The sequence below is a fragment of the Parambassis ranga genome, chromosome 19 (assembly GCF_900634625.1).
Source record: "Parambassis ranga chromosome 19, fParRan2.1, whole genome shotgun sequence".
In the NCBI taxonomy this organism is placed as follows: domain Eukaryota; kingdom Metazoa; phylum Chordata; class Actinopteri; family Ambassidae; genus Parambassis; species Parambassis ranga.
The window spans coordinates 21,419,084-21,446,394 of NC_041039.1; the positions used below are offsets into that span (position 1 = coordinate 21,419,084).

At 41.9% G+C, this 27,311-nt stretch overlaps 1 protein-coding gene across 1 annotated transcript in view; it reads right to left on the reverse strand.

Annotated features, from left to right (window-relative positions):
* The window catches only part of LOC114451716 (alpha-1,3-mannosyl-glycoprotein 4-beta-N-acetylglucosaminyltransferase C-like), a 31,391-nt gene extending 4,510 nt beyond the window's left edge, over window positions 1-26,881 (reverse strand). The window contains exons 1-2 of the mRNA XM_028430524.1: window positions 26,840-26,881; window positions 12,998-13,041 (exon numbers count right to left, since the gene is read on the reverse strand). The gene's annotated coding sequence lies outside the window, so the exon portion shown is untranslated. The remainder of the gene's footprint in view (window positions 1-12,997; window positions 13,042-26,839) is intronic.
* Window positions 26,882-27,311: the final 430 nt, after the last annotated feature.

Genomic DNA, 27,311 nt, shown 5'->3' on the forward strand with positions numbered 1-27,311 from the left:
CTGCAGTATTTAAAACTATAAAGGTTTACCTTCACTGCCGCACATTAACAGCACATCAGCAGAAGCCTGGCTCACAATGCAGGTAAATCTTTGAGATGATCCATGTATGCTGTTTTTTTAGGATCACAAGCTGCAGCTCATAGACAACATATGTTCAGAAGTGCAGGTGAAATTGTCTGAAGACACAGCAGTGCGACAGCAAATGATGTAAATCAGGAGCTACTACAGAACAATGCAACTATAAAAGGGCCATGAATTAGTTCTACAGTATTTTCTATTACTATGGTCGACCTATGTGAGAAGATGTAATAATGCCAAAACACAGACACTAATGCAGAACAGCATGAGTCATATATTGAGGAAAATTAAAGGGATAATTTCAAAACATGCAGGTGAAGGAGTAGGAAGGAAAAAAGAAAGAATAAGAGAAAAACTTTAACGTCCAGGATGCAACTGGTGCATCTTCATACCGTCCATCCATCTTCCATGTTCAACACCAATATCCCCAACAGATAAGAAACTGAAACATTGTACATGTTCATATACATCATGTTAAAATCACATTGCATGGTTTTACACAGTAAGGTTGCTGCTCATGCTGAAACAAAGGTCAGCATTAAGCTGTAAAGTCCACAGAATTCCAAAACATGTGGAATTACTTTTTTTTAATCAACTCTAGCAACTCTTCCTTAGACCAGATGATGCAATTTACACAGAATGTCCTCATCAGGAAAATGTAACTCAAGGCTGATATTTCATACATGTACTTATTTCTCTGGGTGCATCTCTACATGTTCATGGGGGCAGTTGGGACTCTCCATGATAGTGACCGGTGTTTTAAGATGATGTTTACCTACACACTTACTCTGTTTTTTAATGCCTAACCTTAGAAGTAGTTTTTAATCCATATAAAAAAATAAATAAGTAAACAAACAGCCGGTGAAAACAAAGCGGTTCTTGGTGTCAGGGGGACTTGAACCCTGAACTTCTAAAGTAAAAGTCCACCCCGTTGCATTAATTCCTACTATCCCTGACCTTTTTGCTTCATACTGGAATTACAGTGTATTGTTTCTTTTTTTAACATCTCTTTTCCTTCATATTGGTGACCCTGTTTAAAATAAAGATTAACAGCCTCTTTAAAAAAAAATCATCTGAGCAGCCCGAAGGCTGAAGCTTTAATAATACAAAAGTATGACTGTAGAAAATGATTCTCTAAATTCAACATCTATCAAGGTGCCCTTCAGCAAGGCACTCAATCCCAATCTATGTCAGCTCCTCCACCAGTACAGGGGGTTGTGGTTGTACTGGGAGGCACCCGAGCATGTGCAAGAAAAGCTGAAAATGAATCTCCCTGCTCAGCAAAACCTTTCCCCTGCATAAATTTAGAGGAGGAAATGATGGATGGGGGTACTTGTTGCAGCAGAGATAAAGTGCTGTGAGACTCCGCGGGGATGCATACGGTGTATAATGGCAGCTGGCTCACATTATTGACTGGATGATGTGAAGTAGTTAATGACACGATCAGAGCCTGTGTATCTGTTGTGCAATAAAGCCCATTAAATGAAGCATTTATCTCATGGCCGCTTTGTTTCTTCAACTTCCATCACATCTTTGATTCTTTCGCAGAGACTATTATGTCATATATGCAACTAAAAATGATTGGATGAAAGATTTTGGGGTGGTTTTTGTAATTCAGTGTACAGCAGCCAAAAGATTTCTTCTAAAGAACCCCCCAAAAAACCCTAAAATTTCAATCACTCCAAATGTGTTCAGGGTCCTGATTTGTGGTTCTTATGCTCTACAAATTTCTCCATGAACCAGAGTTTGTTCACTTTAATCTCCTTCACATTTATAGAGTGATTTTTCGAAACGCTGCAACCACAAACTCAAGGTTGAAGATGAGTCGTATCGCTCAGTGCTGTGAATATTTATGTTAAATTGATCATATGTCCTCATTGAATTAAAATCTGAACCTTCTCCACAGTTCTTTAGAAGCTTTCCTGCTGCCACACTGACACAAACACAGCAGCAGCCATGTGTGTTCATAAGCTGCCTGGGTGTCAACAGGCAATGAACAATAGTGTTTACAGAAAGGCTTTGTCGTTCAACACACAAGCTTATTAAAATGGCATCTCATTACAGGCACTGAGTAGCCATTTTAGAGGAGATTAATTGCATTTTTTGAAAGCACATTTTCTTCATCATTATTCCATGTTGCATATGGATTGGCTGTGACCGTAACAGCCCTACATATTCATATTACAGGAAGCTTAGAAACGGATGGGAAATGAGCCAAAGGTGTGCAGACCGAGGCTGAATGTCAAACACGAGCTTTTCTGCTCTGGATGTAAAGAACGGGCTCAGCGTGTTTCCTGCTACATTATGGCATGGTTGATCTTCTGATGATCATTCACACTGCAGGAAAACAGTAACATGAGGTCATTATTCCTTGAAAACTGAATGTGTGTGCATATTTCTACTTTAAGATATGGTTAGTGAAGCCTTCCGCCACATCTGTGACAAAGGTTCAAAAACTGTGCCACTTCTTGGAGGTTCCTTCAAATCAAGGAACTTTAGCATGGACGGAGGGGAAGCATCCCCACTAATAATTTGATCCCTTTCTTAAAAAAACAGATTCTCATTGGGTGCAGAAAGGGTTAAATAAAATAATTTGGTCATAACCAGTGGGTAGCTGCATAATCACAACCTTTAACCCTTCAATTTCAATGGGTGAGTAAAAATTCACCCTCTGTATTGTCACAAATGGGTAAATTATCTCTACAGACCAAACATGGAAATCTGTGAACTCTATAGCCTCACGTGGTCCTTACAGGTCTGCAGTATTTGGTATTTTAGTGTTGGCTTCACTTCTCAGGCCACTCAGGAGGTTTCTGCCCTTTTATTTCGTTCACATTTTTGTTAGGTTTGATATAAAGATCATGTTTTAGAGTAAATCAGACCCTTTCATAACGTTAAGCACAATTTTACACAAATTCCTCTAATCTGAGAAGCATCATTTTCTTGGCTTCCACTCAGAACAACACTTTTTACATATTATGAACATTTATGGGAAATTGTTTTAATCACCTGGACACAGTTTTTCTAATGAGGACAGATGAAAACAATCATACATGTTGTTCAGTGCTACATTAGCTCCAGAAACGGCCATTTTTACAATAATCAGATCTGTATATTCAGTAATCAGAGCAGCTGCAGAGTATTCGTGATTAAATCAGGCGTTAGCCCCAAGCAGACATACAGTAATTCTTCTAATTTATTTCTAAAGTGTGGCACTTCTGCGCAGCAGGCCTGCAGTACATGTAAATTGCATCTGGAGTGTATTTACCTTTTAGGTCAAAGACGAACATGAAAGGCTTTTGCGGTCCCAGTGGTGGGGACTGTAATGAGGATGGGCTCTCCTCAGTAGTCAGTGCTTTGACCCACATTAGCTCTCTGCCCGAGGCCCACTGAGGCAGGATGGAGATAGAGAATAATAGCAGGATATAGTGTCTGCAACGCACAATGTGTATTAAATAAAATATTCACAGAGTTACACAAGACTGTGTGAAGTTCATAAACTAGAGGAGAATTTAAAAAAAAGCCATTAACAGCCCTTGGCACAGATTCCCGAGCACGTCTCAGTGCTGCGATGATCTGCTCTAAAACAGAAGTGAGACAGCTTCACTGCAGAGGCATTGTCATTATTACTGTTCAAGCTGCGGTGGAGTTTGAACTCTCAAGATATGTGAGGGAACAGCACTCACTCAGTGTGCTTTTATTTGCTCAAGGTGACACAGAGAAGAGAGAGACCTGTGTTATTCTGGAGATATGCAATACAAAGAAAGCAGCAGGGAAACATGGCAGCACATGAATAAATGAAACCTGTCACATGCTGCTCACTGTCTTCTAAAACTATTAACAGGGTCAATATCATTACCCCCTGAAGAACTGACCTCTTTGTTTAGCCATAGGATAGATCACTGTTATGTAATGATGCTATGCTTTAACTGAGTGACCCTGTAAGCATTTGATTTACACTTAAAAGTGACGATTGGTATCTTGCAGCACACACTTGTGAAAGCATCATAACAAAAGTGAAAAAAATCAGTTTAGACCTGATAAAAATAATTGTTAATGTTCACAAAGCAGGAGAAGATCTGCAAGTTCATCAAAGAGCTTCAAGTCTGGAGAGCTGCTGTGAGAGGTTTCATCAAGAAGCTCAAAAGAGTCAAAGAGAACCAGACTGAAGAGACAGGAGGAGAAACATGTGGAAGGTTTTGGAAAGAAAACTAGTGAGAGATGAGTCTGAAGAGCTGAGAACAGCTGCAGAGACACTAGTGAAGGACTGAACCAGGTCTGGACCTGAAGAGTCAGAGAAGACCGTCAGTAGAGTCCTACACAGGAATGGACTGCCAGACTGCAGAGAAGACACCTCCAAACCAGACTGAAGTCTGCTAGAGACCACCTGGAGACAGAGCACACAGACTGAAGTCTGCTAGAGACCACCTGGAGACAGAGCACACAGACTGAAGTCTGCTAGAGACCACCTGGAGACAGAGCACACAGGCTGAAGTCATTTGGTCACATGAAGCTAAACTAGAGCACTGTGCTCAAGGAGATGTTGTCTTCATGTGGAGACAGAAAGGAGGCGTAGAACCCAAAGAACACGCTTCATACAGTCAGACATGGCAGTGGCAGTATGATGCTGTGAGGAGGATTCAGTCAGTCTGGAACCGAAAGCAGGTACTGCGAAACGTCTTCAAGAAAACTCAAGTCCAGTTGCCCTGCATAAAGCTGTTACATGAAAATCACCTGAGATTTGGTGACATCACAGATCCTGCCTTACATGTTATTCACACCTTCAGCAGACAGTTACTGTATTGCTGCGTTCAGGATTATAAAATCATCCACGCAGTATGAAAAGCAAACTCACAGTTGCCCCGCTCTGTCATGCCTCTGTCTCCATGGCAACATGAGCAACACCTCAGTCAGATTGTGACTCTTTCAATGCGTGAAATTGTGGGAAAATCCCTGATGTCTTCACACACACACAGTCCTGCCCACAGACTAAAGCAATCAGAAACATCTCCAGTAAAATATTCAGTGTTTTGGCAGAAAAGTCATTTATTTAATAATGTACTCCGTTTCCGATGGTTTACAATCAAATTAATCCTAGGTTAAAGTAAAATAAACACTTTTGTAAAACCCTGAACCAGCACATAAACAGCCACATATCAAGGCCAAGAAAAGACTCTTCCCGATCTGTCTTAATCAGAGTTGCTGTGAAAGTGATTGAGGCGCTGAAGTGTAATCTCCTGGCAGAAATTAAAGTTGATGCATGAATCCAGACTCAAAGGAGGATGTTAATAGAGTTCAGAGGGAGCAAGTTGTGGAATCATCAGCAAGTAAACAGCGTTTCTTCCAGAAGAAAGCAAATTTTCTGGCTTCCAACTGGGAATTTTACCCACTGCATCTCTGACTGGTTCGATGTGTTTACTTATTCATCAAGGTGGAGGGGGCCGGCGAGTTTCTCAGACTCCAGGCTCCAGCAGTTACCCTCTTCCTGCTGCTGGATAAGAGGGGCAGACGTGATTAAAAATGCATGGGAACATGTGCAGCTGCAAGTGTTCATGCACCCATGCTGCATGTTTGGTTGTCAGCACTCAGAGATGGATGCAGCTGAATCAGCAGAGGTTGCTGCAGCATCCTCTCAGATCAATGTTTATGCAAAAGGGACGCACTTGTTGCTTTGCATTTTTAAGCCCATCTACAGCACATCATGAAGCTCAAACTCCTATCTTTATTTATATTAAAAAGAAATCATTGATTTTAACCAGAGACACAAAAGGAATCTGTTCACTATTTTATGAATGGAGCCAGGAGCAAAGACGGATTTTAAGAAAAATGAAGGCAAAAGACAATAATGAACCAAATCTCTAAAACCTCCAACAAAGAGAAGTCCTGGTTCTAATATGAGATACATGTGGATTCATCAAATATGAGCTATTTCAGTGGTGGCATCATCAGTTTGAAAAGAAACGCGAGTGTGAGTCAAATCGACATTCTGTCATGGCTAACTGACAACTCCTGGCTGAGCTGTATAATCAGGTTTCTATGTGAAAAAACTGAGAAAGTGTTGGTTTCTAAGCACCAATGTACTGATAGCAATCAAAACTGAGCACTGAAAAATATACATGACTTAAAGCCTGCTGATGGAGCTAAAGCAGTTCATCCTCTGTCTGACAGGAGTTGCTCAGTAACGAGGGGGAGAAACTGCTAATTGAAGTCGAGTGTTTTCTTTGACAGCAGTGATTTCTTTTGTAGCTGAGAGGGAAGACATGGAATCACAGCAGGGAGGAGCTGATGCAAGTTAGACTTCCAAGGTTCCCCGTCAGTGAAACACAACGATCAAAACAAGACCTGACACCCCAAATGTTCACAGACTTGATCTGTATACGTGTGTAGGGTTCAAAAACGGGGTTTAAACTTGTGTTTTTGTTCACTTTATTTCTATATAGGGGGGCAGGCCCTTGTCCAGGGAGCCATGCTGTACCAACTTGTGTTTATACAGTGTACTGGAGTGGTCTTTCATGTTTTTACATTAGAGTCATGAACATTGTGGACTGTCCTTTACCCCTGGAGAGGAAGAAAAGTGACACTAAGGGAGTTGTAGACAGTTGCAATGTGCAGCCTCACCACTAGATGGCAGTAAATTTAACACATTGGTCCTTTAACCCTCTGGAGTCAATTGACGCGCCTGCGCGTCTTTTTCACATGGCCAATTTAAGATCACGTGGCAGCAAGAAACAGCGTCGCTGAGTCTCTGTTTTAGTTTGTGTTAAAAGTGGGGACTTCAAACTATATACAGGTTTTTAAATTGTTTTAATATGTCAAGTAAAACCCGAGTTATGATAAAAAAAATATAAACGTTTTTTCATGAACATTTTCGCCACATTCGCTGGGTGTTTACTGCGAGTTTTATGCGAGCAGATACAGGAAACACCGGCGTAAGAGCAGCTCTGACCGGCATGACGTGACATGACACCCTCTTTGCTATTGGTGGAAAAATGCACCACGTCAACCAATCAGGAAATGTTTATGGGACCACGTGGTATTTAGTTGCTAAGGGAAGATTGTGGGAGAAAAGCCGGCGAATGACAGATAGTGATAGCGATTCCCCATTCCCCAGGAGGAGTGACACACCCTGGAAGTGTCAGGCCTGTGATGTGCCCCTCTGTGTTGTGGTGGACAGGAACTGCTTTTTCAAGTGGCACAAATAATTTGTGTGACACCTGTACTGTGTATAATACTTGTAAATAGCTGTACAAAAAAACGCCTGAGGCATTTACTGCATTCAAGGGTAAATAGTTGTAAATAATTTTGTTTTTTGCTACATTTGTACATATTTTTTTTGACATTTACAATTTGCATAAGCATTCTAAGTTATAAAAATGGTTTGTTAAACATGTTGTGTGGTTTGCACAGTAAAAAATCTAATTTTTTCCCACTTGGATTTTATATTTTTTGTGTGATTTTAGGTCCAGTGTGTTAACACAGTATGTCAAAATGAAAAAATAACACCATAGTCACACTTGTGGGGTTGTACTGAAAAGAATGACACTAAACAAAGCAAGGTGAACCATTTTTAAGCTGAAATATAAAGATAAAATTAAAAGTAGTCAAAACGGACCATTATACATATGACTCCAGAGGGTTAACAAGCAGTGGAGACATAATTTACATACAATTGATTATGCAATTAAGAATTTTTACGGTAAGTTGCAGCATGTTTCTCCTTAAGCTGAAGGATTTTTCTAACTGACAATAACTGTTTTTCTAGATTAAAGTGCTGTTAAATGAGCGATGCGACCTGTTCAGTTGGTGATTTCATTCTGTACCTCTAACACATGCAGCACTGATCCAATCTTCATCAAGATAAAATATTCATAGTTTGCCTGTATTGTGTTTTACACCAGTGATTTATACAGACACAGAGGCTGTCAGCGTACGTTCGCACTGCCAGAGGCTACATTACGGTTCAGACATTGTTTTTACATCACTACATAATTTATACAGCCCATCCTCACCGGGAGACTGTAAAAGGAGATCAATATCTCCAGGCTATTGAGATGACTGACAGACGTGTGGTCACATCTGTGCAGAGCATCGGGGCAAAACATCAACTGTATAAAGGTGGACGACATTGCAGCTTCCCCAAAGTGAGGCCACAACATCTGGATTAACCCCTGATGACTGGTTAAAATAAACCTTGTCTTCTCCAGGTTAGTGGATGAGAGACAGACCTAACCCTAAACCAAAAGTACCCCCTTAAATAAAGTGTTCCCAGAGATGGTTTATAAATTGTCAGCTAGTTTGTAACATTCCCGTCTGTTTTTTCATTGCTTTTAATTAATTATAGTTGCCTAAAAAAGGAGGAAGTACACGGTCAGCAGGCAGCAATGGGTCTGGATATGTGCGTATGGATGTCTTCAGAAACCACGTGAACAAACTGCAACAACATTCAGACACTCAACTCAAGGTAACAAGTTATGACAGGGTTTCAAAAATAAAATAAAAAAAGTGTTGTATACTTCAAAAACACTTTGTAACGTCTTTGATCATTGAGCACAACACTGCCGACAATATGTCAAATGAATGTAGGTAATGCAGAGTACAGCAGCGGAAAGGAAATCTGTCCAGGCTTCAAGGTTACAGCAGAAACATGTTTAAAATAGTTTGGCTCTTTATGATTTAGCGTATCAAAGAAATACCAAAGAAATGACTATATTGGAGAGAGTTTGATTGCAGTGCCTGACTTCATGTGTTAGTCTGACTATTCAAGGCCGGCCTCAAACAGCTTGGCTGATTATTATGTAGTGTTCAGGATCACTGGTGGGGCATGATTACATGATAACACAGCTTTGTGTGTGTGTGCGACGTCAAAGCTGAGCTGAATGTTGGAAAATGACTGATTTGGGTGAGAAGCGGTGGACAGGAGGTGTGTGGTTTGGTGTTGGCGTGGGGGTCCTGTTTGACAAATACAGTCGCCGTGGAAACGTTAATAGCCTCAGATGACTTTGATAACATTTTCTTCTTGTGTTGATTTATTGAGGGAAAGTTGGCTGGCAGGTTGTTTTTTTTTTTTTTTAGCGATGATGCAGGCTAAGTATATACTCCAGGACCTGACAAGGACGCCGGGTCAGGTGCTTAGCTCAGAGGTACATCACAGCATTTCAAAGCTCATAAAAAGGATTCAGTTTGAAAAGAAGCAGAAAAATGTTTGGTGGTTTTTCAGTTTGTCAAGTGTCATGCTGCTGTTTAGGTTTGCTTGTGTGCTCCGAAATATTGCTCTATTCATTTTAATATGTTGCCATGAAATGTGAGAAAGCATAAATGACATAAAAGAAAAGGTGCACAGATTGCACCAATTTGTAACAAAATGAGAACTTAACAGCTGCAGCTGGTTTAAAAGGATGTTTTGTCTTGATAATAAAAAGCAAACCATCTCAAATATGCAATGAATCCTGTGTTGCTGGATTGGCCTGTAGTATCCTTCACTGCCACTTTAAAAGAAGGCCATGTTAACAGCAGAGAATGAGACGTAGTGTTATATTTGGCCTTTAAATGCAGCCTTTGAAGGATGGAGCCATTCAGCTGAGACCATTGACAGTAAAAACTATGGACAGAGCTTCCGTGACATCACCTGTTTGTTTCTGAAGAGCCATTTTGAGGCTCGGTGGGAAGCTCCAGGATGCTCTGACCACCGCCATGTTGGCAGCGTCACAGTCCACCAAAACTCCAGAGCAGAGCTGAGGAGGTCGGGCGATCGCGGAATCAGGAAACTAGCGCTTTGAAACAGCAACGAGCTGTCACTCAAAGCGGCAGCACCCATAATTATGCGTAATTTTAAGTCTGACTATAATTAAAACAAGTGAGTTGTAAAAAAATTCACTTGAGACCCAAATGTTTTTTTGTACCAGGCTGCAAACATGTTCATTTCTGCTGTGAAGTTGGACATTTTATGGGAGTCTATGGGAAATGACTCGCTTCTGGAGCCAGCCCCCAGTGGTTGCGGCATGAACTACAAGTTTTGACACTTCCGCATAGGCTTCAAGTCTGAGCCCCGAAGGCTGCTGCTTGGTTGAGACACTACATGTGTGTTGACTTTGAGTACTGCCATCTAGTGGTTTCTTAATTTAATCTAACACAACCTGAGCCTATAGCTACACTAGACAATTTCAAGCCTGAGTTTGGACCTAGTCGACATGCTGCCTTCATCAGAATATCTGTAATAGCCAGTGAGAGCATGTAATAACACCAACCAGATGTTCAATGTTCACATAAAAAGAGCAGCAACCAGATCGCATTTGACAATGCAACACAGTGAGACCTCGGGGGTGTACCATGAAATAGAGAGATTAATGGTTAGGTTGAGTCAGTGTCAGCAGGATGACGAAGGTGTCTCTCTCTTTTGACCTGGCTAGATCACCATGGTAACCTCTGCTGCAGACCTAACCTGGTTGAAAGAAGGTTATGTTTATTACCATCCACAGCCAGTCCACTGGAACGAATGGTACCTGAAATGTGCAGGGTGACGTTTAGATGCAGAGAATACGATCAACATTAGAGGATGATTTTTTCCTTTTATTCTGTCTTTCTGCAGCTCTGTGGTATTTTTGGTATGATAGTAACATATTCCTCACACCTCTCTATAAGAACCATCTGTTCCTCCTGTGACCCCCCCCAAAAAGCTTCAAATGACACGTCAAACACCCACTTTACCCCAACTAATAAATGTGACCACATAGAGGTCTATGGGAAGTGACTCACTTTTAGAGCCAGCCTCTAGTGGCGATTTAGGGAACTGTAGTTTGTGGCAGATTATTTCAGCCATTCCTTAGACAAAAACTACAACTATGACAACAGCTTTATTTAAAGTATTTGTCATCTGACATAAACATAGGCAGAATCTTTTATTGAGATTGCAAGAGTGATACTTGAGGTTCCAAGCAGTAACTGCCTGGCTGCATCAGGGCCGACACACCACTGAATTACCTGGGTGGAGATTTGTTTGTGCGGCCAGTTATGGAAGCACTCTGACTCATTAATCATTCATCGGGCAGAGGAGCGTCTGCTGAGAGCGGATTCTTGGCATTTAGACGAGAGGGAGACTACAGTAAACACATTTCCTGAGTGCTGCACTGTGGTTCACATATAATCAATTCTCCTGTTATTGCGTTTCACTTGCCGTGGGGCAATAGGGCCAAAGCATATGATATCACCCTGGACTTGCCAATAATAAATTTCTATCAGGGAGAAAGCACCAGAGGGGTAACTGGGAAGTGTCAAGTTAGTCTGAACCACATTTTCAATAACAAACAGCCCTCCTGTGAGAAGTCAACAATGCCCCAAGGTGAGAAGCGTGCTATTTGTCACTCTGGACGAATGACACAGTGTGCATTCCATCAATGCAAAATATGTGCTATCCGCCTGCAGGGGCTACTGAGATTTCACATCTGAAATGAAACTGCCTGAGAGGGAAATACAGAAGACATTAAGTATTCTCAAAGCCCATCACCTCCTCTCAGCGTGGCAGAAACAGGGGAAATCCAGGCTGAGGCAGGCGGCATTAAAAACAGCACAGTGTCACTGCCGCTATTTTTTGGAGGTACGCACATATGGGGGGGGGGGGGGGGGGGTAGAAGATGTTGGTCTCCATGGCGACGGGTGTAATAGAAACATCAGTGCAAGCTCAGTGGCATGAGTGGCATTGAAACGCCCCGGAATCTTTGTGACTCTGAAGCGATACAGCTCGCTGTAACACCTCTACAGAGAGGGAGAGAGGGGAGAGGCGTCAGGCAGCGGAGCACTTCTCCCACTTTACTTCTAAGAGACAACAGTCCACAGACACGGTAATGGTAAGAAAAGCAGTGCTGGATGCACGCTACAGCACCCCAATGCAGATTTTTGCACAAGAAGTGCAACAATTCAGGAAAAATAGCATAGCAGAAGCAAGACAAAGAACAGCACTGAACACAGCACTGATAATGATCTAAGTCTTTGTTGCCTTATTATGCAATACATTGAATAATTTATTGATTTATTATCATGTGAGCCTTTGTGCTTTCTACACCGCATGAAAATGCAAACACTGATCCGGTGGATTAGAGGTCTGCTCCTGTAAGCAATCATGTCACATTTTCACATATAAAAGTCTGGTATGACTTTTCAACAAGTCCTTCATCACACAAACACGCAAACACTTTATGAAAGAGGGCAACGGGTCACTTTGTCCGGCCATTTTAGATGGCTATGGTTAGATTTAATGATGTCCCGATCCGATCACGTGATCGGAAATCGGGCCCGATTGTGTGATTTCAGATTCAATTGGAATCGGCCATTACCTCCCGATCAGGACTCAGATATATATTTATAAGGGCTGTCAAAGTCAACACCTTCTGTGCAGGATGGCTCTGTGTCTTGTAGTGTAGGGGTATTACAGTTGCCTTTGGTGCAAAAGGTCCTGGGTTCGAGACCTCGATGAGCCGCTGCGTGTGTGAAATGTCCTAGCTTGGGAAGGCTGAAGCATTTAAAGTTGGCAGCAATGTGTGGCGAAGCAGTGCACATGTGGAAATCCACAGTTGATGCCACAGCAATTAACAGTCAGCGTGAAGTGCTCTGGACGCACACACACAGTTTTGCTGCAACAAGTAACTTGACCCTAAAAGTTGGGACTCGGTATCGGCAGATACTTAAAATCAAATGACTCTGACTCGGACTCAAGGGCAAAAAAACCTGATTGGGACATCCCTAAACAACACATTACATTTTACACAGAAAAGGAGGAACTATCATGTTCATACGGCATCTAGTGCTGCCACCTAAGCTCTTCTGTCGAAGTCTATCTAACTAACGAACAGGGCATATTTTAGATGAGTTCACATCTGCAAAAAGTTTCTTTCTATCCATAAAATTTGTTGCACATTTCCTAACGTACCTGATGAGGATGAGCAGCTTCTGGTGCTGTGAGACAGCTCAACCCTGCAACATATGGAACAAAGATCAGTGCTGTGTGTGCTGCTGCTTCATCATTAGCATGGAGTAAACATAGAAGCTGGGATGAAGAGCCCCTGAGATGAGAGACAGGCTGTCTAAACATGATGCAGGGACTCCTCAGATACATATACAGGATCGTATTTACAGAGCCAGGTAACAGGCTTCTCTCACTTCATCCATGTCTGGCTTCATGACTGCAGCTCTGAACCCGACTTATTTAAAGTCTACTTTAAACACAGAGGGCAGGGTGACGATGCTGCCATCATAACTTTCCAGACTCTGAAAAATACTGTCTAGTAGTTTGATGAAGCTTAAAACGTCCTCACTGTGCAGCTCCCTGCATTTTAAACACATAATTTGTCCACAGTGTGCAGTGTGCACTTCAGGGTTCGTGCTCATTCATCTTCTATTTGACATGTGTTGATGATTTTTGTTATCGCCATCTCTGGTGTAAATTTGGCACCGGTGATAGTGCGGAGGCTTTCTCCCCCCCCGCTGATCACTTCCTGACACTGCTGTCAGCTCACACTGCTATCAGATATTTATTACATCCACGCAGAGATTTCAACAGCGATCAAAAAAAAATCAGACAGGAGCAGTTATTTGGAATCCAGCCCAAAAACCCACATTGAAAATGTAGCCTGAGCGTGCAGAGCAACAGCAAACCATCGTTACTCAGCCGCCTGCCAAGTGTGTTAAGCAAGGGAAGCTGCTACTATAAGATGAACATAATAGGATGTTAATAAATCCTCAGGAGATCACCGGCAGTTCAGACTGATGTTTCCCAGAATGCTCATCAATCAGGCAAGTGAGAGGCTTGATCTTGGAGAAGCATCCTGTTTCAGCGCCGCTTTACTTCGTGTAGTGAACAACCCACACTCATGTTTGTCTCTAATATCCCTGTTTGATGTAAATAATTGTCATTTGATGAGCAATGCTACAATCTTTCACCACCTCACTGTTACTCAGACTGTCAGCCTACCCCTCCCACATGTCACCGTTCAGTCTGCCGAGTTTTCTCCTGTCTGCTTGGAATGAATTTCGTACCTGTGAACCTTGTTGTAAGCGTGAAAAAGCTTTCAAATGTACTTCTACTAGCTGTGTGATTTCTGACAGGTTGGTGTCCTTGGATCATCGGTACTGCAGGTTTAGAAACACCTCACATCAATGTTAAAAGTTTATACACTCAGGAAAGAATGACAGTTAGCAAAGGCGCTGTTTATGTATAAAACAAATTACAGAAAAAGAACATTTAAAAAAAAAAGGAAGCACATAGACTGTAAACACAGACGAATGACATCACCATCAGGTGGTGCATGAGTGCTGCTGAGGTCGCCGGTCGGCTGTGTAAGTAGACAGCTGGGAGTATGACGCGGCACACTGCCACCAAGCAGCAACCTCCTGGCTAGGACAGGAAGTACCTGACTACAGCCTGGTCTTAAGAAGTGAATTTTCTTCTATAACTCAGTTTAATTATACGAAGAAATTAAATTATGCATATTTATGTGAGTGACAGGCGAATGTCGACTCACAGTGCAAGCTTCCTGCTTCTGGGACTGGGTCTGCCTGCTGCGCTCCACTTGCACTCTACCTCTTTGCCTGTATTTGGAGTTTAGGTGGACTATGACAATTCAGAGCCTATGACAGAGACTCTAAATGCTTCCTCAGCAACCTACGAGTTATGTGTTGGGCACTGATAAACCTTTGGAGGCAGCCTCAAGTGGCCATGTTAGGAACTATTTTTATTACTATTATTATTATTATTATTATGCACTTTACACAGGTTTTTTCTACATGCTTTATGAAAGCTGATATTACTAAAATCTGCACCTATCTTCACCCTTTTTGCCCTGAATCCATACCATAACACCTTGTATAGATGTGCATATGAAATCCTTGCATTAGACCTATAGCTTTTTTAGACGACGGCTCATTTAACAGCAGTAAAACATCTGCATTGATCAAAGTGTTAGATATTGTGTTAGCAACCGAAGCATTTACTCCTCCCATTACCCCACTGTCACACCAAATAACCAATGACACAAGCAATCGGGACAAAGTGGATGAGCGAGTTCAGCGACTATTACATGGCCTTTATACCAGGTCTGGGTCTTGGGGACCTCGATGGACATGTTGCATTATAAACACGTTTCCACCCTTTTTCTCCAGATAAACACTGCAGAACTGCTTCTCTGGTGTTTTTTTATTATTATCAGAGCTGAGTGAATTTAGAGCTGACGGAGAGAACAGAGACATTTGTAACTTGTCAAGCTCTATTTGTCTTTCAGATCCAAAGTGGAAACAACAGTTGTTATAATCCTCTTATAGAAAATCAGATTTCCTTTTTTTTGTTGTTGTTTTTCTTTTTCTGCATCCCACTCTAATCTAATATAGTTTTGCCCTCTCTAATCCAATCCACCTCAGTCCTCCTCCACCTGATCTAAAACAATCAAATCTCATTTAAATGAAGCAATTTCTGTCAAAACAGATCACGTCTTCATGTGACATTTTGTCAGAAGGAAGCTGTGCTGATTATTTCCATGTCAACACGATGAGAAGGCCTCATGATTGAAAGCCCTGGAGCCAGACGTGTCTTTTAAAAGGGAGACGGAAAGATGCCAAATATAAAATGAGATGCAATCATTTCATGAAGTACTTTAAAAAAATTATAGCATTGAAGTTCAGTCCTGGCAGAGCATTTTTTTTTTACTTTTTACATTTGGAAAGGTTTGTGCCTGGAGTGTTTGCAGTTAATTTTGTGTGTGAGGAAATGAAACAGACAGGAACACAGTAATATTCTATTGTGAGTGCCTTTATGTGGTCCCATAAATAAATGTACATAATTGTAATCTATTGACTCACTTGGACCCCGTTCACACTGGGGAAATCAATCTGGCTAGAGCGGAGGACTAGAGCTCTCGGAGGTGGATCTAGCCGGGTTGGATTACATCTGGCTCAGGTCTGAACGCAAATGCGGCTGGTGAATCCATCTAGTGACGCGATACTTCCGAGTTCACAGGGACAGTGTCCGGGTCGTGTACAAAAGCCGTATGTAAACAACTGTCGAACCAAGACAGCTTTGCCCCAAGTTTATTTTCCACAGGGCTACAAAGGAATAAACTGCTTTTTGAACCAAAAAAAAAAAAAAAGAGAACGAGCGACACGGGACAAAAAAAATGCACGACGCATGCGCACACACAGCCTGAACAGACTCTACGAGGCGCCACCTAGCGGTTTTGGGGACAACATTAATTCGGATTAAACTGGATTGAAAGCGGACACATGTGTGTGATAGCCAGATTTGAAAATAGGTCTGAATGTATCCAGTTTACAGGCTGGATTAAATCCTACTCTAGCTGGATGGACGTTCTCTTGGACTCACTCAGCCTCAAGTGGTCACTGTGCAGCTTCATTTGTCTGTTTTACTGCTGGATCTAATGTAACTCATGTAACTATGATAATTGAAATTAAAATGACTGCCATCATCCATTGAGTGACTGCTTGACTTTCACTTTTACAAGATACGGTTGCACGAGCTGTGCGACACAACTAGCTGTTACAAAATCAGCAGTGGTGCGCTGGTAATTAAACAGGTCAGCTACCCACCCTGCTGTCAGCATTCAGGATGATCAGAAGACCCCATCAGCTCAAGCTTTGAGAATATCGTCTTAATTTATTGTTAGCTGCTAAATGCTAACCGCTGATTGAGTAAGACAGTATGGACACCAGCCATCCCCTTCACATTGTGTCCATTTAGACAGTCATAGCTACAAATGATAGCATTGTGGCTAACCAACTCGCCACAAAACATAAAGTGGACAATCTTTCCCCATCTTATACTCTTCGTGCCTGCCTATATGCACAGATTATGTCACTCCCCAACTGGGGAAAATGGTGTCTGAGGACATGTTGCATAAAATATCTTAGAAAACAAATATCTCCTGAGCGAGTATTTAGCTGCCATGAGCTTTCGGGTTCTTAAAAAAATTCAATTGCTTTAGCGCTGTTTGAGTGTCCTCTAAGACGACAGTGCTCACTCTCATTGTTTATCTTCCAGCCTTTTAAAGAGGAGATATGGATGAACTGCAAAAAAACCTATTTTATAATCTCTCTCTGCTAAGAGCTGCACAGCTCACCGACTGTTTTTCTCTGCTGTTTTGATGAGAAGAGAATGTGACAGCCTCAAGGACCTCAACAACAACCTCTGCTTCACCAATTAAGATTTTTAGGCCATCTGAAGTCACTCTCATTTCCAATTTGAGGCCTGCACAGACTGGAAGAATAATGAGAGGCTTACTTCGAACACCAGCTAACAATTCACTGCAGGAAGTGTAAACCCTCTTCCCACTGCTCTCCAGATCAATTCTAATTTTGTTCCTCGAGTCGATACTCATCTCATATCCCGCTTTTCCTGCAGCTACCTTATTTATTGGACCTTTGCGTGCATGTAGAAGGTTCAAATCAAATCTCATTTTCTGACTGAGATCATAATGTATGATGTACATTGTTCCATAAAAGCAGTTTTTCATTTACATCGTGGGATTTGACACCTTTCATGTTCACAGATGTGAAGCGTCTTGTCCACTGTGATCCTCTCATCTTAGGGCTGCACAGAGAAACCCAGCAGAGAAACAAGCTCTGTTTTTGTTTCATGCACATTGAATTTGCACATAGTTTTTGTTCATTTCATAAAGTGAAAAACTTTGTAGAAACCCCATGACAGACAAGAGATGAAAAGTAAACGGCAGGTCCATAAGGAGACACAAGAAAAATGTGAGATTCTTAAATTTCATACATAAAAAAACAACAGCAGAAAGAGACAGCTTTACACAGCCTTCTCAGTGATATCCAGTGATCAATTACCTGCCCTCTCTGGGCTGTGGACAAAGTGCTGCCCCAAGAGGAGAAGTTCAAGTGTCTTTGGGTCTTCCAAGGTACTTGTTCCCAACCCAGAGAGGGCATGGTCAAGGAAATCAATGAGGGAGGGAAGAATAGAGCAGGAGATTGACAGGTGGAGTTGTGTGGTGTTTGCAGTAAAGAGGGCTGCACTTTGGTGTTGAAGAGAGTGCTGAGCCAAAAGGCAAGGGTCTCGATTCAACAGTCAATCAAGTTTCCTACCTTCATCTATGGCCACGAGCTCTGGCTAGTGAAAGAAAAAAAATTGTGAATACAAGCAGCCAGGAAGGGTCTGAGTAGAGCTACTGCTTCTCTGCATTGAGAAGAGCCAGATGAGGTGGTTCAGGCATGCCTATCTTGGACGAGGCCACTAGGGCAGACCCAGGACCTGCCAGAGAGATTATACTGTATCTCTTGGCTGGCCTTTAAATGGCCCCAGTATCCCCCCCTGATGAGCTATGGAGGTGGCCAAAGAGAGGGAGGTCTGGGTTATCCCTGTTGAGGCTGCAGGTCCTACGACCGAACCACAGAGAAGCAGAAAAAATGGGTAGATGGATAGATGGACATCTTTGGCTTTTGCACATTCATGCTCTACTTACATGAAGGGTTAATCAACCAAGGAAGTCCACAAGAACTAGCAATCAGTAACAAGATACAAGTTAGACTACTAAATGAGAACCATACAACCGACTGAATCAAAGGTATCACAATAACCAGCAGAATACACATAAAGAGAGGCAGTAAATGAGTAGGGATTTTTTCTTTAAAGGAGATTTTGAAAACTCAGTGAGAGTCAGCCAGATTTCCAAAGTAAACACACGCCCCTTTCTCTCGGAGCTCACCCCAAAGCCACGCATCCAATCACATGGACGCGCATTACCTGAAGACGAGCTGCGGTCTGTGACTTCGGCCATCATGCATGTACCTCTCTGGTGCGCGCAGAGCAGGAAGAGAGCAGCCAACCAGCCAACTCTCTGCGCAGGGTCCACCCGGAGGATTGGCTGATGTTTTTAGCGTTTTGTAGCTTCCACAGATGATTCATATTCTTCGTTTTAATGTGAAACTGCCGAACTAATTGGTTGCTATTGGATTGTAAAGAGAAGTTACACTAATTTAACAAAAACTGCATCAGAATGAAATCTCCTACCCTACATTTAAACAGGGGAATCACTCAAAGTCTCTTGCTCCCAGGAAACCCAGATCAGTGCTGCCTGTCTCCATTTCCAACCTTTGAGTCATCACAGTTCAGGATGCTCTTGGGCAAGTCCACATGGTTGGTTTTGGGGCAGTTTTGCCTCTTAAACTAAACTACATGTATCTGCTGGGCTCCATTATATAGTTCCTTGTCCAGCCCATAAAGTGTTTGTAAAGTCTGATGAAGCATGATGAGGTCAGGTTGGTTCTGCCCCAGTAACCATCTGAATTATCTTTGATGCCAACACATCAGCATGCATTTATATTTTATGGATCCTCACCAACAAATCCAGCTCAAGAAGAACAATTCAGGATGTTGGCAGTTCCATGTTTTTCCTCCATATTAGAGCTGCGGTGAGCAAGAAACTCTCAGATGCTTTTTGTAGCCTCCATCCACAATAATCAAAAGGTTCTGTCAGGCTGGCTCCTCAAAATGTGGGATGTCTGGCAAAGCTGCCACCTTCAGATGACACCGGCTCAGCTTATTAAGACTGGAGGAGCTGTGAACTGTGTGCAGCTGCCTACTGAAACATTTCACACACTGCACCGCCTTGCTCATGCAGTAATATCCAAACAATTACAAATCCTACAGTCCCTGTCAGTTTAAGCATAATCTGCTGCTGTAACACTGTTGGGCCTTTATTTGTTTGCAGTGGATTTTTTTTTTACCAAAATCATATTAGGTGTCCAAAAATCAGCCTGGACCTGTGAAGTGAGCATCCAGAACTTCACTTCTGACCTCCTGTGCCTCTTTGCTGGGAATGTCAACACAAGTGTGTGCAGTTAACTGACTGTTATATAGCTGTGTGCCAGCCCAGAGACTGAATCCTTACAGCTTGACAAAGCTGTGGTTATAAATGAACAATTTCTAATGAACTGTAGCATGTTTCTTTCAGACCAAGAACATGATTGTTACCTAAAAATAGCTTCTATTATCGTGGTGTGCTGTGCTATGATTACACATTTTGTGTTTACTAACTCAAAGAGTAATTCAATCTTTGTAGCAGCAGAGTGAGAAACAAGCATTATCCTCTGAGGCTGAGAAAAGGCAGATAATGATGATGCTACCAACATTGATGCAGTTGGAGCCTTCCACACCTCTGTAGACAGCTGAAAGGCAAAGCTCTCAATTTACCGGCCATATACCTATGGTCATGAGCTCTGGGTAGTGACCAAAAGAATGAGACTGCGAATACAAGCAGCTGAAATGAGCCCGGAGTAGAGCTGCTGCTCTTCCACATCGAGAGGAGAAGACCCCAGGGGAGACCCAGGATGCGGTGGAGAGACCATGTTTCTCGACTGGCCTGGGAACACCTCAGGATTCCCCGGAAGAGCTGGTGGAAGTGTCCAGTGAGAGGGAAGTCTGGGCGTCCCTGCTGGCCACTGATAAGTGGTTTGAAGATGGATGGATGGATGGATGGATGGATGGATGGAGTTAAATCAGGGGTAGTTACATTTCTGGTGTACAGTTATGTTCCAATACACACACAGCACAGCTAGCTTCCATGAGCTTTGCAGACACTCCACAGTAGTGATAGTATTGTTGGATTTCCACCATCTCTGAAATCAATAGATAGCTGCATTCTTGCCAGAGTGCTGCCCTGAACAACACATTTAATGTGCACTATATTCATACAAACACAGGAGAGCTCTGGATAAAAACAGCCAATCACAGAAATCACATCCATGTGATAGTCAGTAATCCAATGGAAAACAATGAGGATGGTGACATTGTGCCAGTCACTGTTAACCCTGCTGTACAGTGCAGCACCACTGCAGAGCGCAAAAGGAAGAAAATAGAATCTGAGCGCTCCGGAACAGGCAGGGAAGAGTCTGTGATGAAATCCTCTCTGGGATTTGCAAAATGAGGAGTTAAAGCACGCGCTGAATGTCAAACGATTATCTGATCCAATCGCTGCTGGGTTCCAGTTTTTGTCACAGAGAAGCATATCTCCACTAATTAGTCAAATGATGATCCCTGATCTGAATCAGAGCAGCAGCAGCAGCAGAGCATGTGTTCAGAGTCTGCCCGGTGCGCTCTTCACAGTTCAGCAGGTTCCGGATTTAAATGAAAAGATTGATAAGCTTCCATCTGATTGTCCTCCTGACTCGCTGATTATGAGCCGCATTATAAGCCTGCTGATTATCACTCATGTCGATTTATTTTTGTCAGTACAATATGACTGATTTTTTTGAAATGTCTGAGATGAGGCAGCTTCTGGAGTGAACAAAGCCTGGTGTATTGATCCTCTGATGGAGTGCCTTAGAGCTTGGTGAACTGGCCTCTTATAAACCTGCAGTCTGACCATGCGGTGCTGATAAAGCTCCTCTTTGTGTGATTTCACACACACACACAGGGTTCATACAGGCGATTCAAATTCATAAAAATGCTTCAATTCTCATGTTGTGTTTGAAAGGTGCCTGAATTTTGGATAAAGTGCTCGTAAATACTTAAAATTGTGACAAAATTTCTCTCTCAACAGCTCTTTTCAACCGTCTGACTGCTTACAAGTTGAAGAAATAATCATATCAAACAGACTCAAATAAGAAGCTGAGTGTCGGTTAGATGTTGAGAAACACCACAGCAGTGCTTTAAAGCTTTAAAAGAACTGCTCAAGTTTGACCTTGGAAACCCTAAACAACATATCAATAAAGTTACATTTAGCTCATTAGCTTCCATTTCCAGTGCAGGAAAACAAACGTTCCAGCTATTCCTGCACTCAAACCTTCACGTCTCATCCTTGTGCCTCTTTCTGAGGCTGTGCTCGTCCACATGACTTTGACATAATTACTTTTTCCAACAGAGGTGAAAGCAGATCTTTGAATCATTAGACACAGACACTTAGCTCACCTCCTCTAATGTCTGATATCATTATATATCATCATTTGATATCGTCTGTAAAAGTTAACCTTCAGTGTGCAGGGGGACCACGCTGTGTTTTATTTAGTAGGAAAAATCAATGATTTAACACCTGAGTCTGGTAAAATACAGAAATATAAGCAGGTTTCTTTGGGTGGGGACCAGGCCTTATGACATCTGTGTTAATTAAAGAACACATTTCTTGCTTTTCAAGCTTTGTGTAAGTAAGTAAAATAAGTGTATGGATTTAGATTTAGAAAGTGATATAGATTTTATTTTAAATCAAAGTTAAGCTATACTCTGTGCGCTGAGCGTCTTGCTGTGCAACCCGTTCCCATGGAGACAAAGAGCGGATGTGAGGATAGCAGCGGCGCGCTCGATTGTTTACAGCCTAATTAGCTTAATGTCTCACACCTAACGCAGCATTGTATGTTCCACCGGATTACATCTTCATATGAAATCTGGTGTTATTGTTTTTTTGTTTTTTTTTACATTTGATATGAGTCATTCGTTATTGGCTGTAATTGCTGTGTAATCTGTGTGGATGCAGGTTCGGTACGTGGCGTTGATTACAAGTGATGCTGATTCTTTTATAATTTATTGGACACATGACTGTATAAATAATATTTTTTTTATATGAGAAGTTCATAAAGTGTGTTCTGTTAAAAACATAGCAGTGATCAGTTATGTTGTTTCAGTTTCACACTTTCCTGCGATCAATAATCCTGTCAGACAACCGGACTATCGTCTGCAGAAACTTGGCACAGGTCTGTGTCTGTCTGGAGTATAGCAGACATATACTGAGGACGGCAAGCACACACACACATGCACACACACGCTTTTTAAAAAAAAAACATGAACACAAAGACGTGTCTGATTGCACAGTGAGGTTCCCATTTCTGAGGGGACAGGATTTATTGTGAGTCTTTGAAGACCTGATAATTGGCTCCAGTCTGCTGGAGTGGTTTTAGTGTTTGCTGACAAAAAAACAGCTCGTTACAGCATATACAGCAAATAAGCATTAAGATTAAATCAAAAATAAGTTTTCATTTTAAAATTTAAAATTTGTTGAATTCCATCTAGTGAAAAAAAGAATGTTTTTTTTTATCTGAGCAATAAAAAGTTATTCTACAATTATGACATTAAAATAATATCAAAAAAAGCTCCAAGTAAATAACTTAAATACTCATTTTTCTGCGCTTTGAGTTCTCCTCTGTGTTCTTGAGCATTATATTTTTGAAAACTCCGAGTACTAAAATTGAGTAAAAACCACAACAAAAGATGGGCTTATGTCTGTGGATGCTCTCATTCATCCAGGTCATAGCCATGTCCAAGAGTTTAAAGACGTTTGGCCACTCCCTGGAGCAGCACACCTGAAGAAGCCAGTCGGGGGAGCAGAGAATCATCTTCAAAAAACAATCCTTGAGTCCAGTTGCCTCCATTTAAACTCTTGGACACACAAGATGGAGCTATTAAAAAACTACAGAAAGCTCTGAGAAAATTAGTAAATATAAAAAAAAACATCAGCATAAGTGTAAGCTTAGAGCTCTGACGGACCATGGTGAAGTCTTTGGTGTCTTTCATGCCTTCAGGTGTGTATCTACAGTGAGAACTCCCATTGGGAGCAGACCGGTCAGTGAGATCTTGCTCTGCCTTATTGAGCTACACAGTACCAGAGGTTTTTGGCATCAACAAGAGAAATGGAGAGGATTATGTGCTCCGCCTGCCAACACAGTCTTTTGATCGGAGGCCAGGTAATATCACACAATCTCTATTAATCCTACCATCGCTCGCCCCCTCCTCTGTTCCTGTTCCCATCCTGGCCGACCTCCCCTCTTACCAGGTTGTTATCAGTCAGAGGGATAATTAAGCCTTGTGGGACTGCTGTAGGCCTTCCTCTGCTAAGTTATCAAAAGTTGGAAGGAGGCAGATCAAACGCCTTTGAAATCCAAAAGCTACTCTGCAGCAGACAACAGACGTAATTGTCGAAGATGCTTTGCTTTCCTTTGACCTTTATCCTGTACTTCAAGATAAAAAGCTTCACTCAGACTCTGAGCAGAGTGTGAAATCACAGCTTCTAATGAGCAGTGCTCACGTTCGGTGAAAACAAAACTAAAGCTTAGTGCTGCAAAATATTCAGCCGACAGGTGATGATCAACCGATATGAATCCAGCAGGAAACAAGCCTGACATTTCATTCATATTATTGTAAACTGAATATTACAGGTAATGGTGTTAGGGTGCTTCTTTCTCCACCTTAGGCTGCCTTAACATTCTACTTTATTCTCTAACTTAAGCTGCTTTTTCCCACACATTAATCTGCTTCTTTCTTTATGAGGCAGATTTTTTTTGATTATTCTTTCCCTGCCTTAGGCAGCTTCTCTTTCTGCCTTTGTCTGCTTTTTCCCCTGCCTTAGGCTGCTTTTGCCTCCCTGCCTTATGCCCGGTTTACACTGAGCAATTTTGGGCTGTCACAGATGAAAGACAACCATAGGAGAATCATGGAGATATCTTTGGTCGTGGCTCTAAATCGGTGGTCTTATGTCGCCCTGTGAGGCAGGTTCCATGACGGCCGTTGTCAGCATCTTGCGACCAAAGACAAGCTGAGTTCTAGCGGTGTCAGAAATTTAGGATGACTGTCTCACAGTGTGACAGCTGCTACAACCTGTCACTCCGCATCCACGTCTTCCTCCTCCTCGCATGTTGACGTACGAAGTAACCTGTGATCGCCTACGATTCAGTAAATGGTCATCATACAATCTGCACGCATCAAACCTGACGTCGTACCAAAGTTTATTAGATTCACGTCGTGTAGTGTGTCATGCAATGGTCTTATAAGATAGGCAGTGTCTCTCTCTCTCTCTCTCTCTCTCTCTCTCTCTCTTTGTCTTCGGCTGCTTTTCTTTTTACCCACATTTGGCTGCTTCTCTCTCCATTAGGTTGCTTTTTCACAGCCTTAGGCTTCTTCTTTCCCTGTATTATGCTGCTTCTTTCTCTGCCTTAGGCTGCTTTTTTTTACACACATTTGGCACCTTTTCCCCACATTAGACTGTTTCTTAGAACTGTTGAACTGTTAGAACAGGCTTGGTCTGGGTCTGCCTTAGGCTTTTTCCTTCCCAGTATTAGGGTCATATACTTTTCAATCTTAGGCCAAAGCTCTGAGCCTGTCGATTGCCGGCCTTTGACTCATCTTTCATTGCTTTAAGCTGCTAGTTTTAACGTGAGGTTAAAAATGATCGGTCGTTTGATTCGGTCCTCCAGGTTGAGGTCTCAGCTTCCTTTTCAATGTATTAGTTGACATTGATTAATAATATGTGTCATTAGTCTAATAATGTTAATGTTTTGTACCGTCTGTCACAGATGTCATAAAGTCTCTTTGTCGCTGTTTTGGGTAAAAGAACAATAGAAGAAGGCTGCTGTGCCTTCATGTGTTAAAAATAATGGTTCATGCATTGAGGTCTGAGCTCTTCATGTGTGACTGAATAATGAACAGAGAGGAAAAAGAACAGACAGACAGCTGTTACTTCCTGTGAGGATTCAAGTGCTTATTACTGTGATCTTCATCAGAAACGGCTTGACAGCGATCACACCAACACGCCCCGACACTTCAGCCGGGAGGAAACTGCACCGAGGACTAAATCCGCCTGTTAATCACCAGCACGGAGACAGCGATCCTGAGGAGAAATGTCACCTCTGCCTGCATGAAGCTATGCAGGAATGTTTCAATTTGAATTTTATCTGCTCCCACAAACAAAATTAATAACTTTTTTGATATTATAAAACATTGTTTTGTGGCTCTTCTGTAAATTAGTTCACCTGAAATAGCTTCACTGGAACACAGGAGCTGCAGGAGCATCCTGTTCAGTTCGTCCTCACCAGTAAAACAAACCATGAGACCTATATTCTAGTCCTTGAAAACAGAACATGTGAGCAGAGTGTGCTAAAATCTTGTGTAGAAGTAGCAGCAGACTGACAGACAGCTAATTAGATGCTGCATTATCACCAAGACAAAAGCAATGGAACAAACAAAGAAGCTGTGACATGAAACACTACACTCATATGTAGAGCAATGCACCTATTTTGGACAAAGGTATGCTAAGATAAGCTAAACCAGTGTCTGCTGTGGCTTTTTATGTACTGCAAAGCAGTTTACTCCACTTCCATCAAGCAAAGAAAAAGACTTTTATCATCCTTTTACTAAAGAATCTCTCAAAGGCAAAGGTTAAAAAGAGGTAATTTTATCAGGAATTCATGCTCAAAACTCTTGCTGATATGATTTATGCTCTCCCTTTCAGCATCAGTAATGATTATTGAAGTCATTTTTCTTTAGTTGCAGAGAAAGATTGAAAGAAAACAGCTGAAATGTTTCTCATACTGTCACTTTTCAGCAGCAGCTGTTTTGATGAATCTTTAATTTACACACAGGGGAACTTTTTAGCTGTTAAATCGTTTAGAGAAAATACATATTTTGATTTATATTATGAAATCTAACTCTCTAAGACGCTCTTAAAAGGATGCATGTCTGAGCAAAGGTTCTAAAAAATGTGTGTTTAGTCCAATAAAGTCTCTTTTTATTACATCCTCCCTGTTAATCTGACACCAAAAACACTATTTAAGGCAGTGGTTCTCAATTATTTTCTGTCATGCCCCCCCAGAGGACAAACATTTTTTGTGGCATCTATGAGCGGGGCTGTAGCTGCAGCGGACCTGTCCTCACCACGCCCCCCTAGAGGGGCACGCCCCAATATTTGAGAAGAACTGATTTAAGGTATGACTTTATGAGAAGATGACACTAACCATGTGAAAAAAAGATTTGTCCATGCCGAGCACTTACCTGCCTGCAGATGTGCTCAGGTTGGCTGCTGTCTGTGAGAAGGTGCCGTCTGTTCACCGTCTGGGCGGGCATGAGTGCCGCAATCGCAAAAAAAAAAAAAATCAGACAACCTGGGAGGAAAAGAAAAACAAGAATATACGGTGACACATTCAGTTTATAATTCAAGAGACTGAAATGCATTTTCACCCACACATCCTCTAACGAACTGTGTCCATTAGAGACAGAGGACAGCATGTTCAGTCAGACTTTAAGTGTCAGACTTCATCAGAAACACAAAAAGCTCTTTTCCTAAACACTGCATCTGTGTCCAGATACCACAGGCTCATTATTAACCATCTCTACCACTCTGTTGTCTCCTCAACTTCAAACGCCAGCTTCTTTCTAACACATGTATATTCGTGTCTTCTCAGCACAGGCTCGGCTGTACCCAAATTTCCCCGAGGGACCCTCCCAAAGGGATTAATAAAGTATA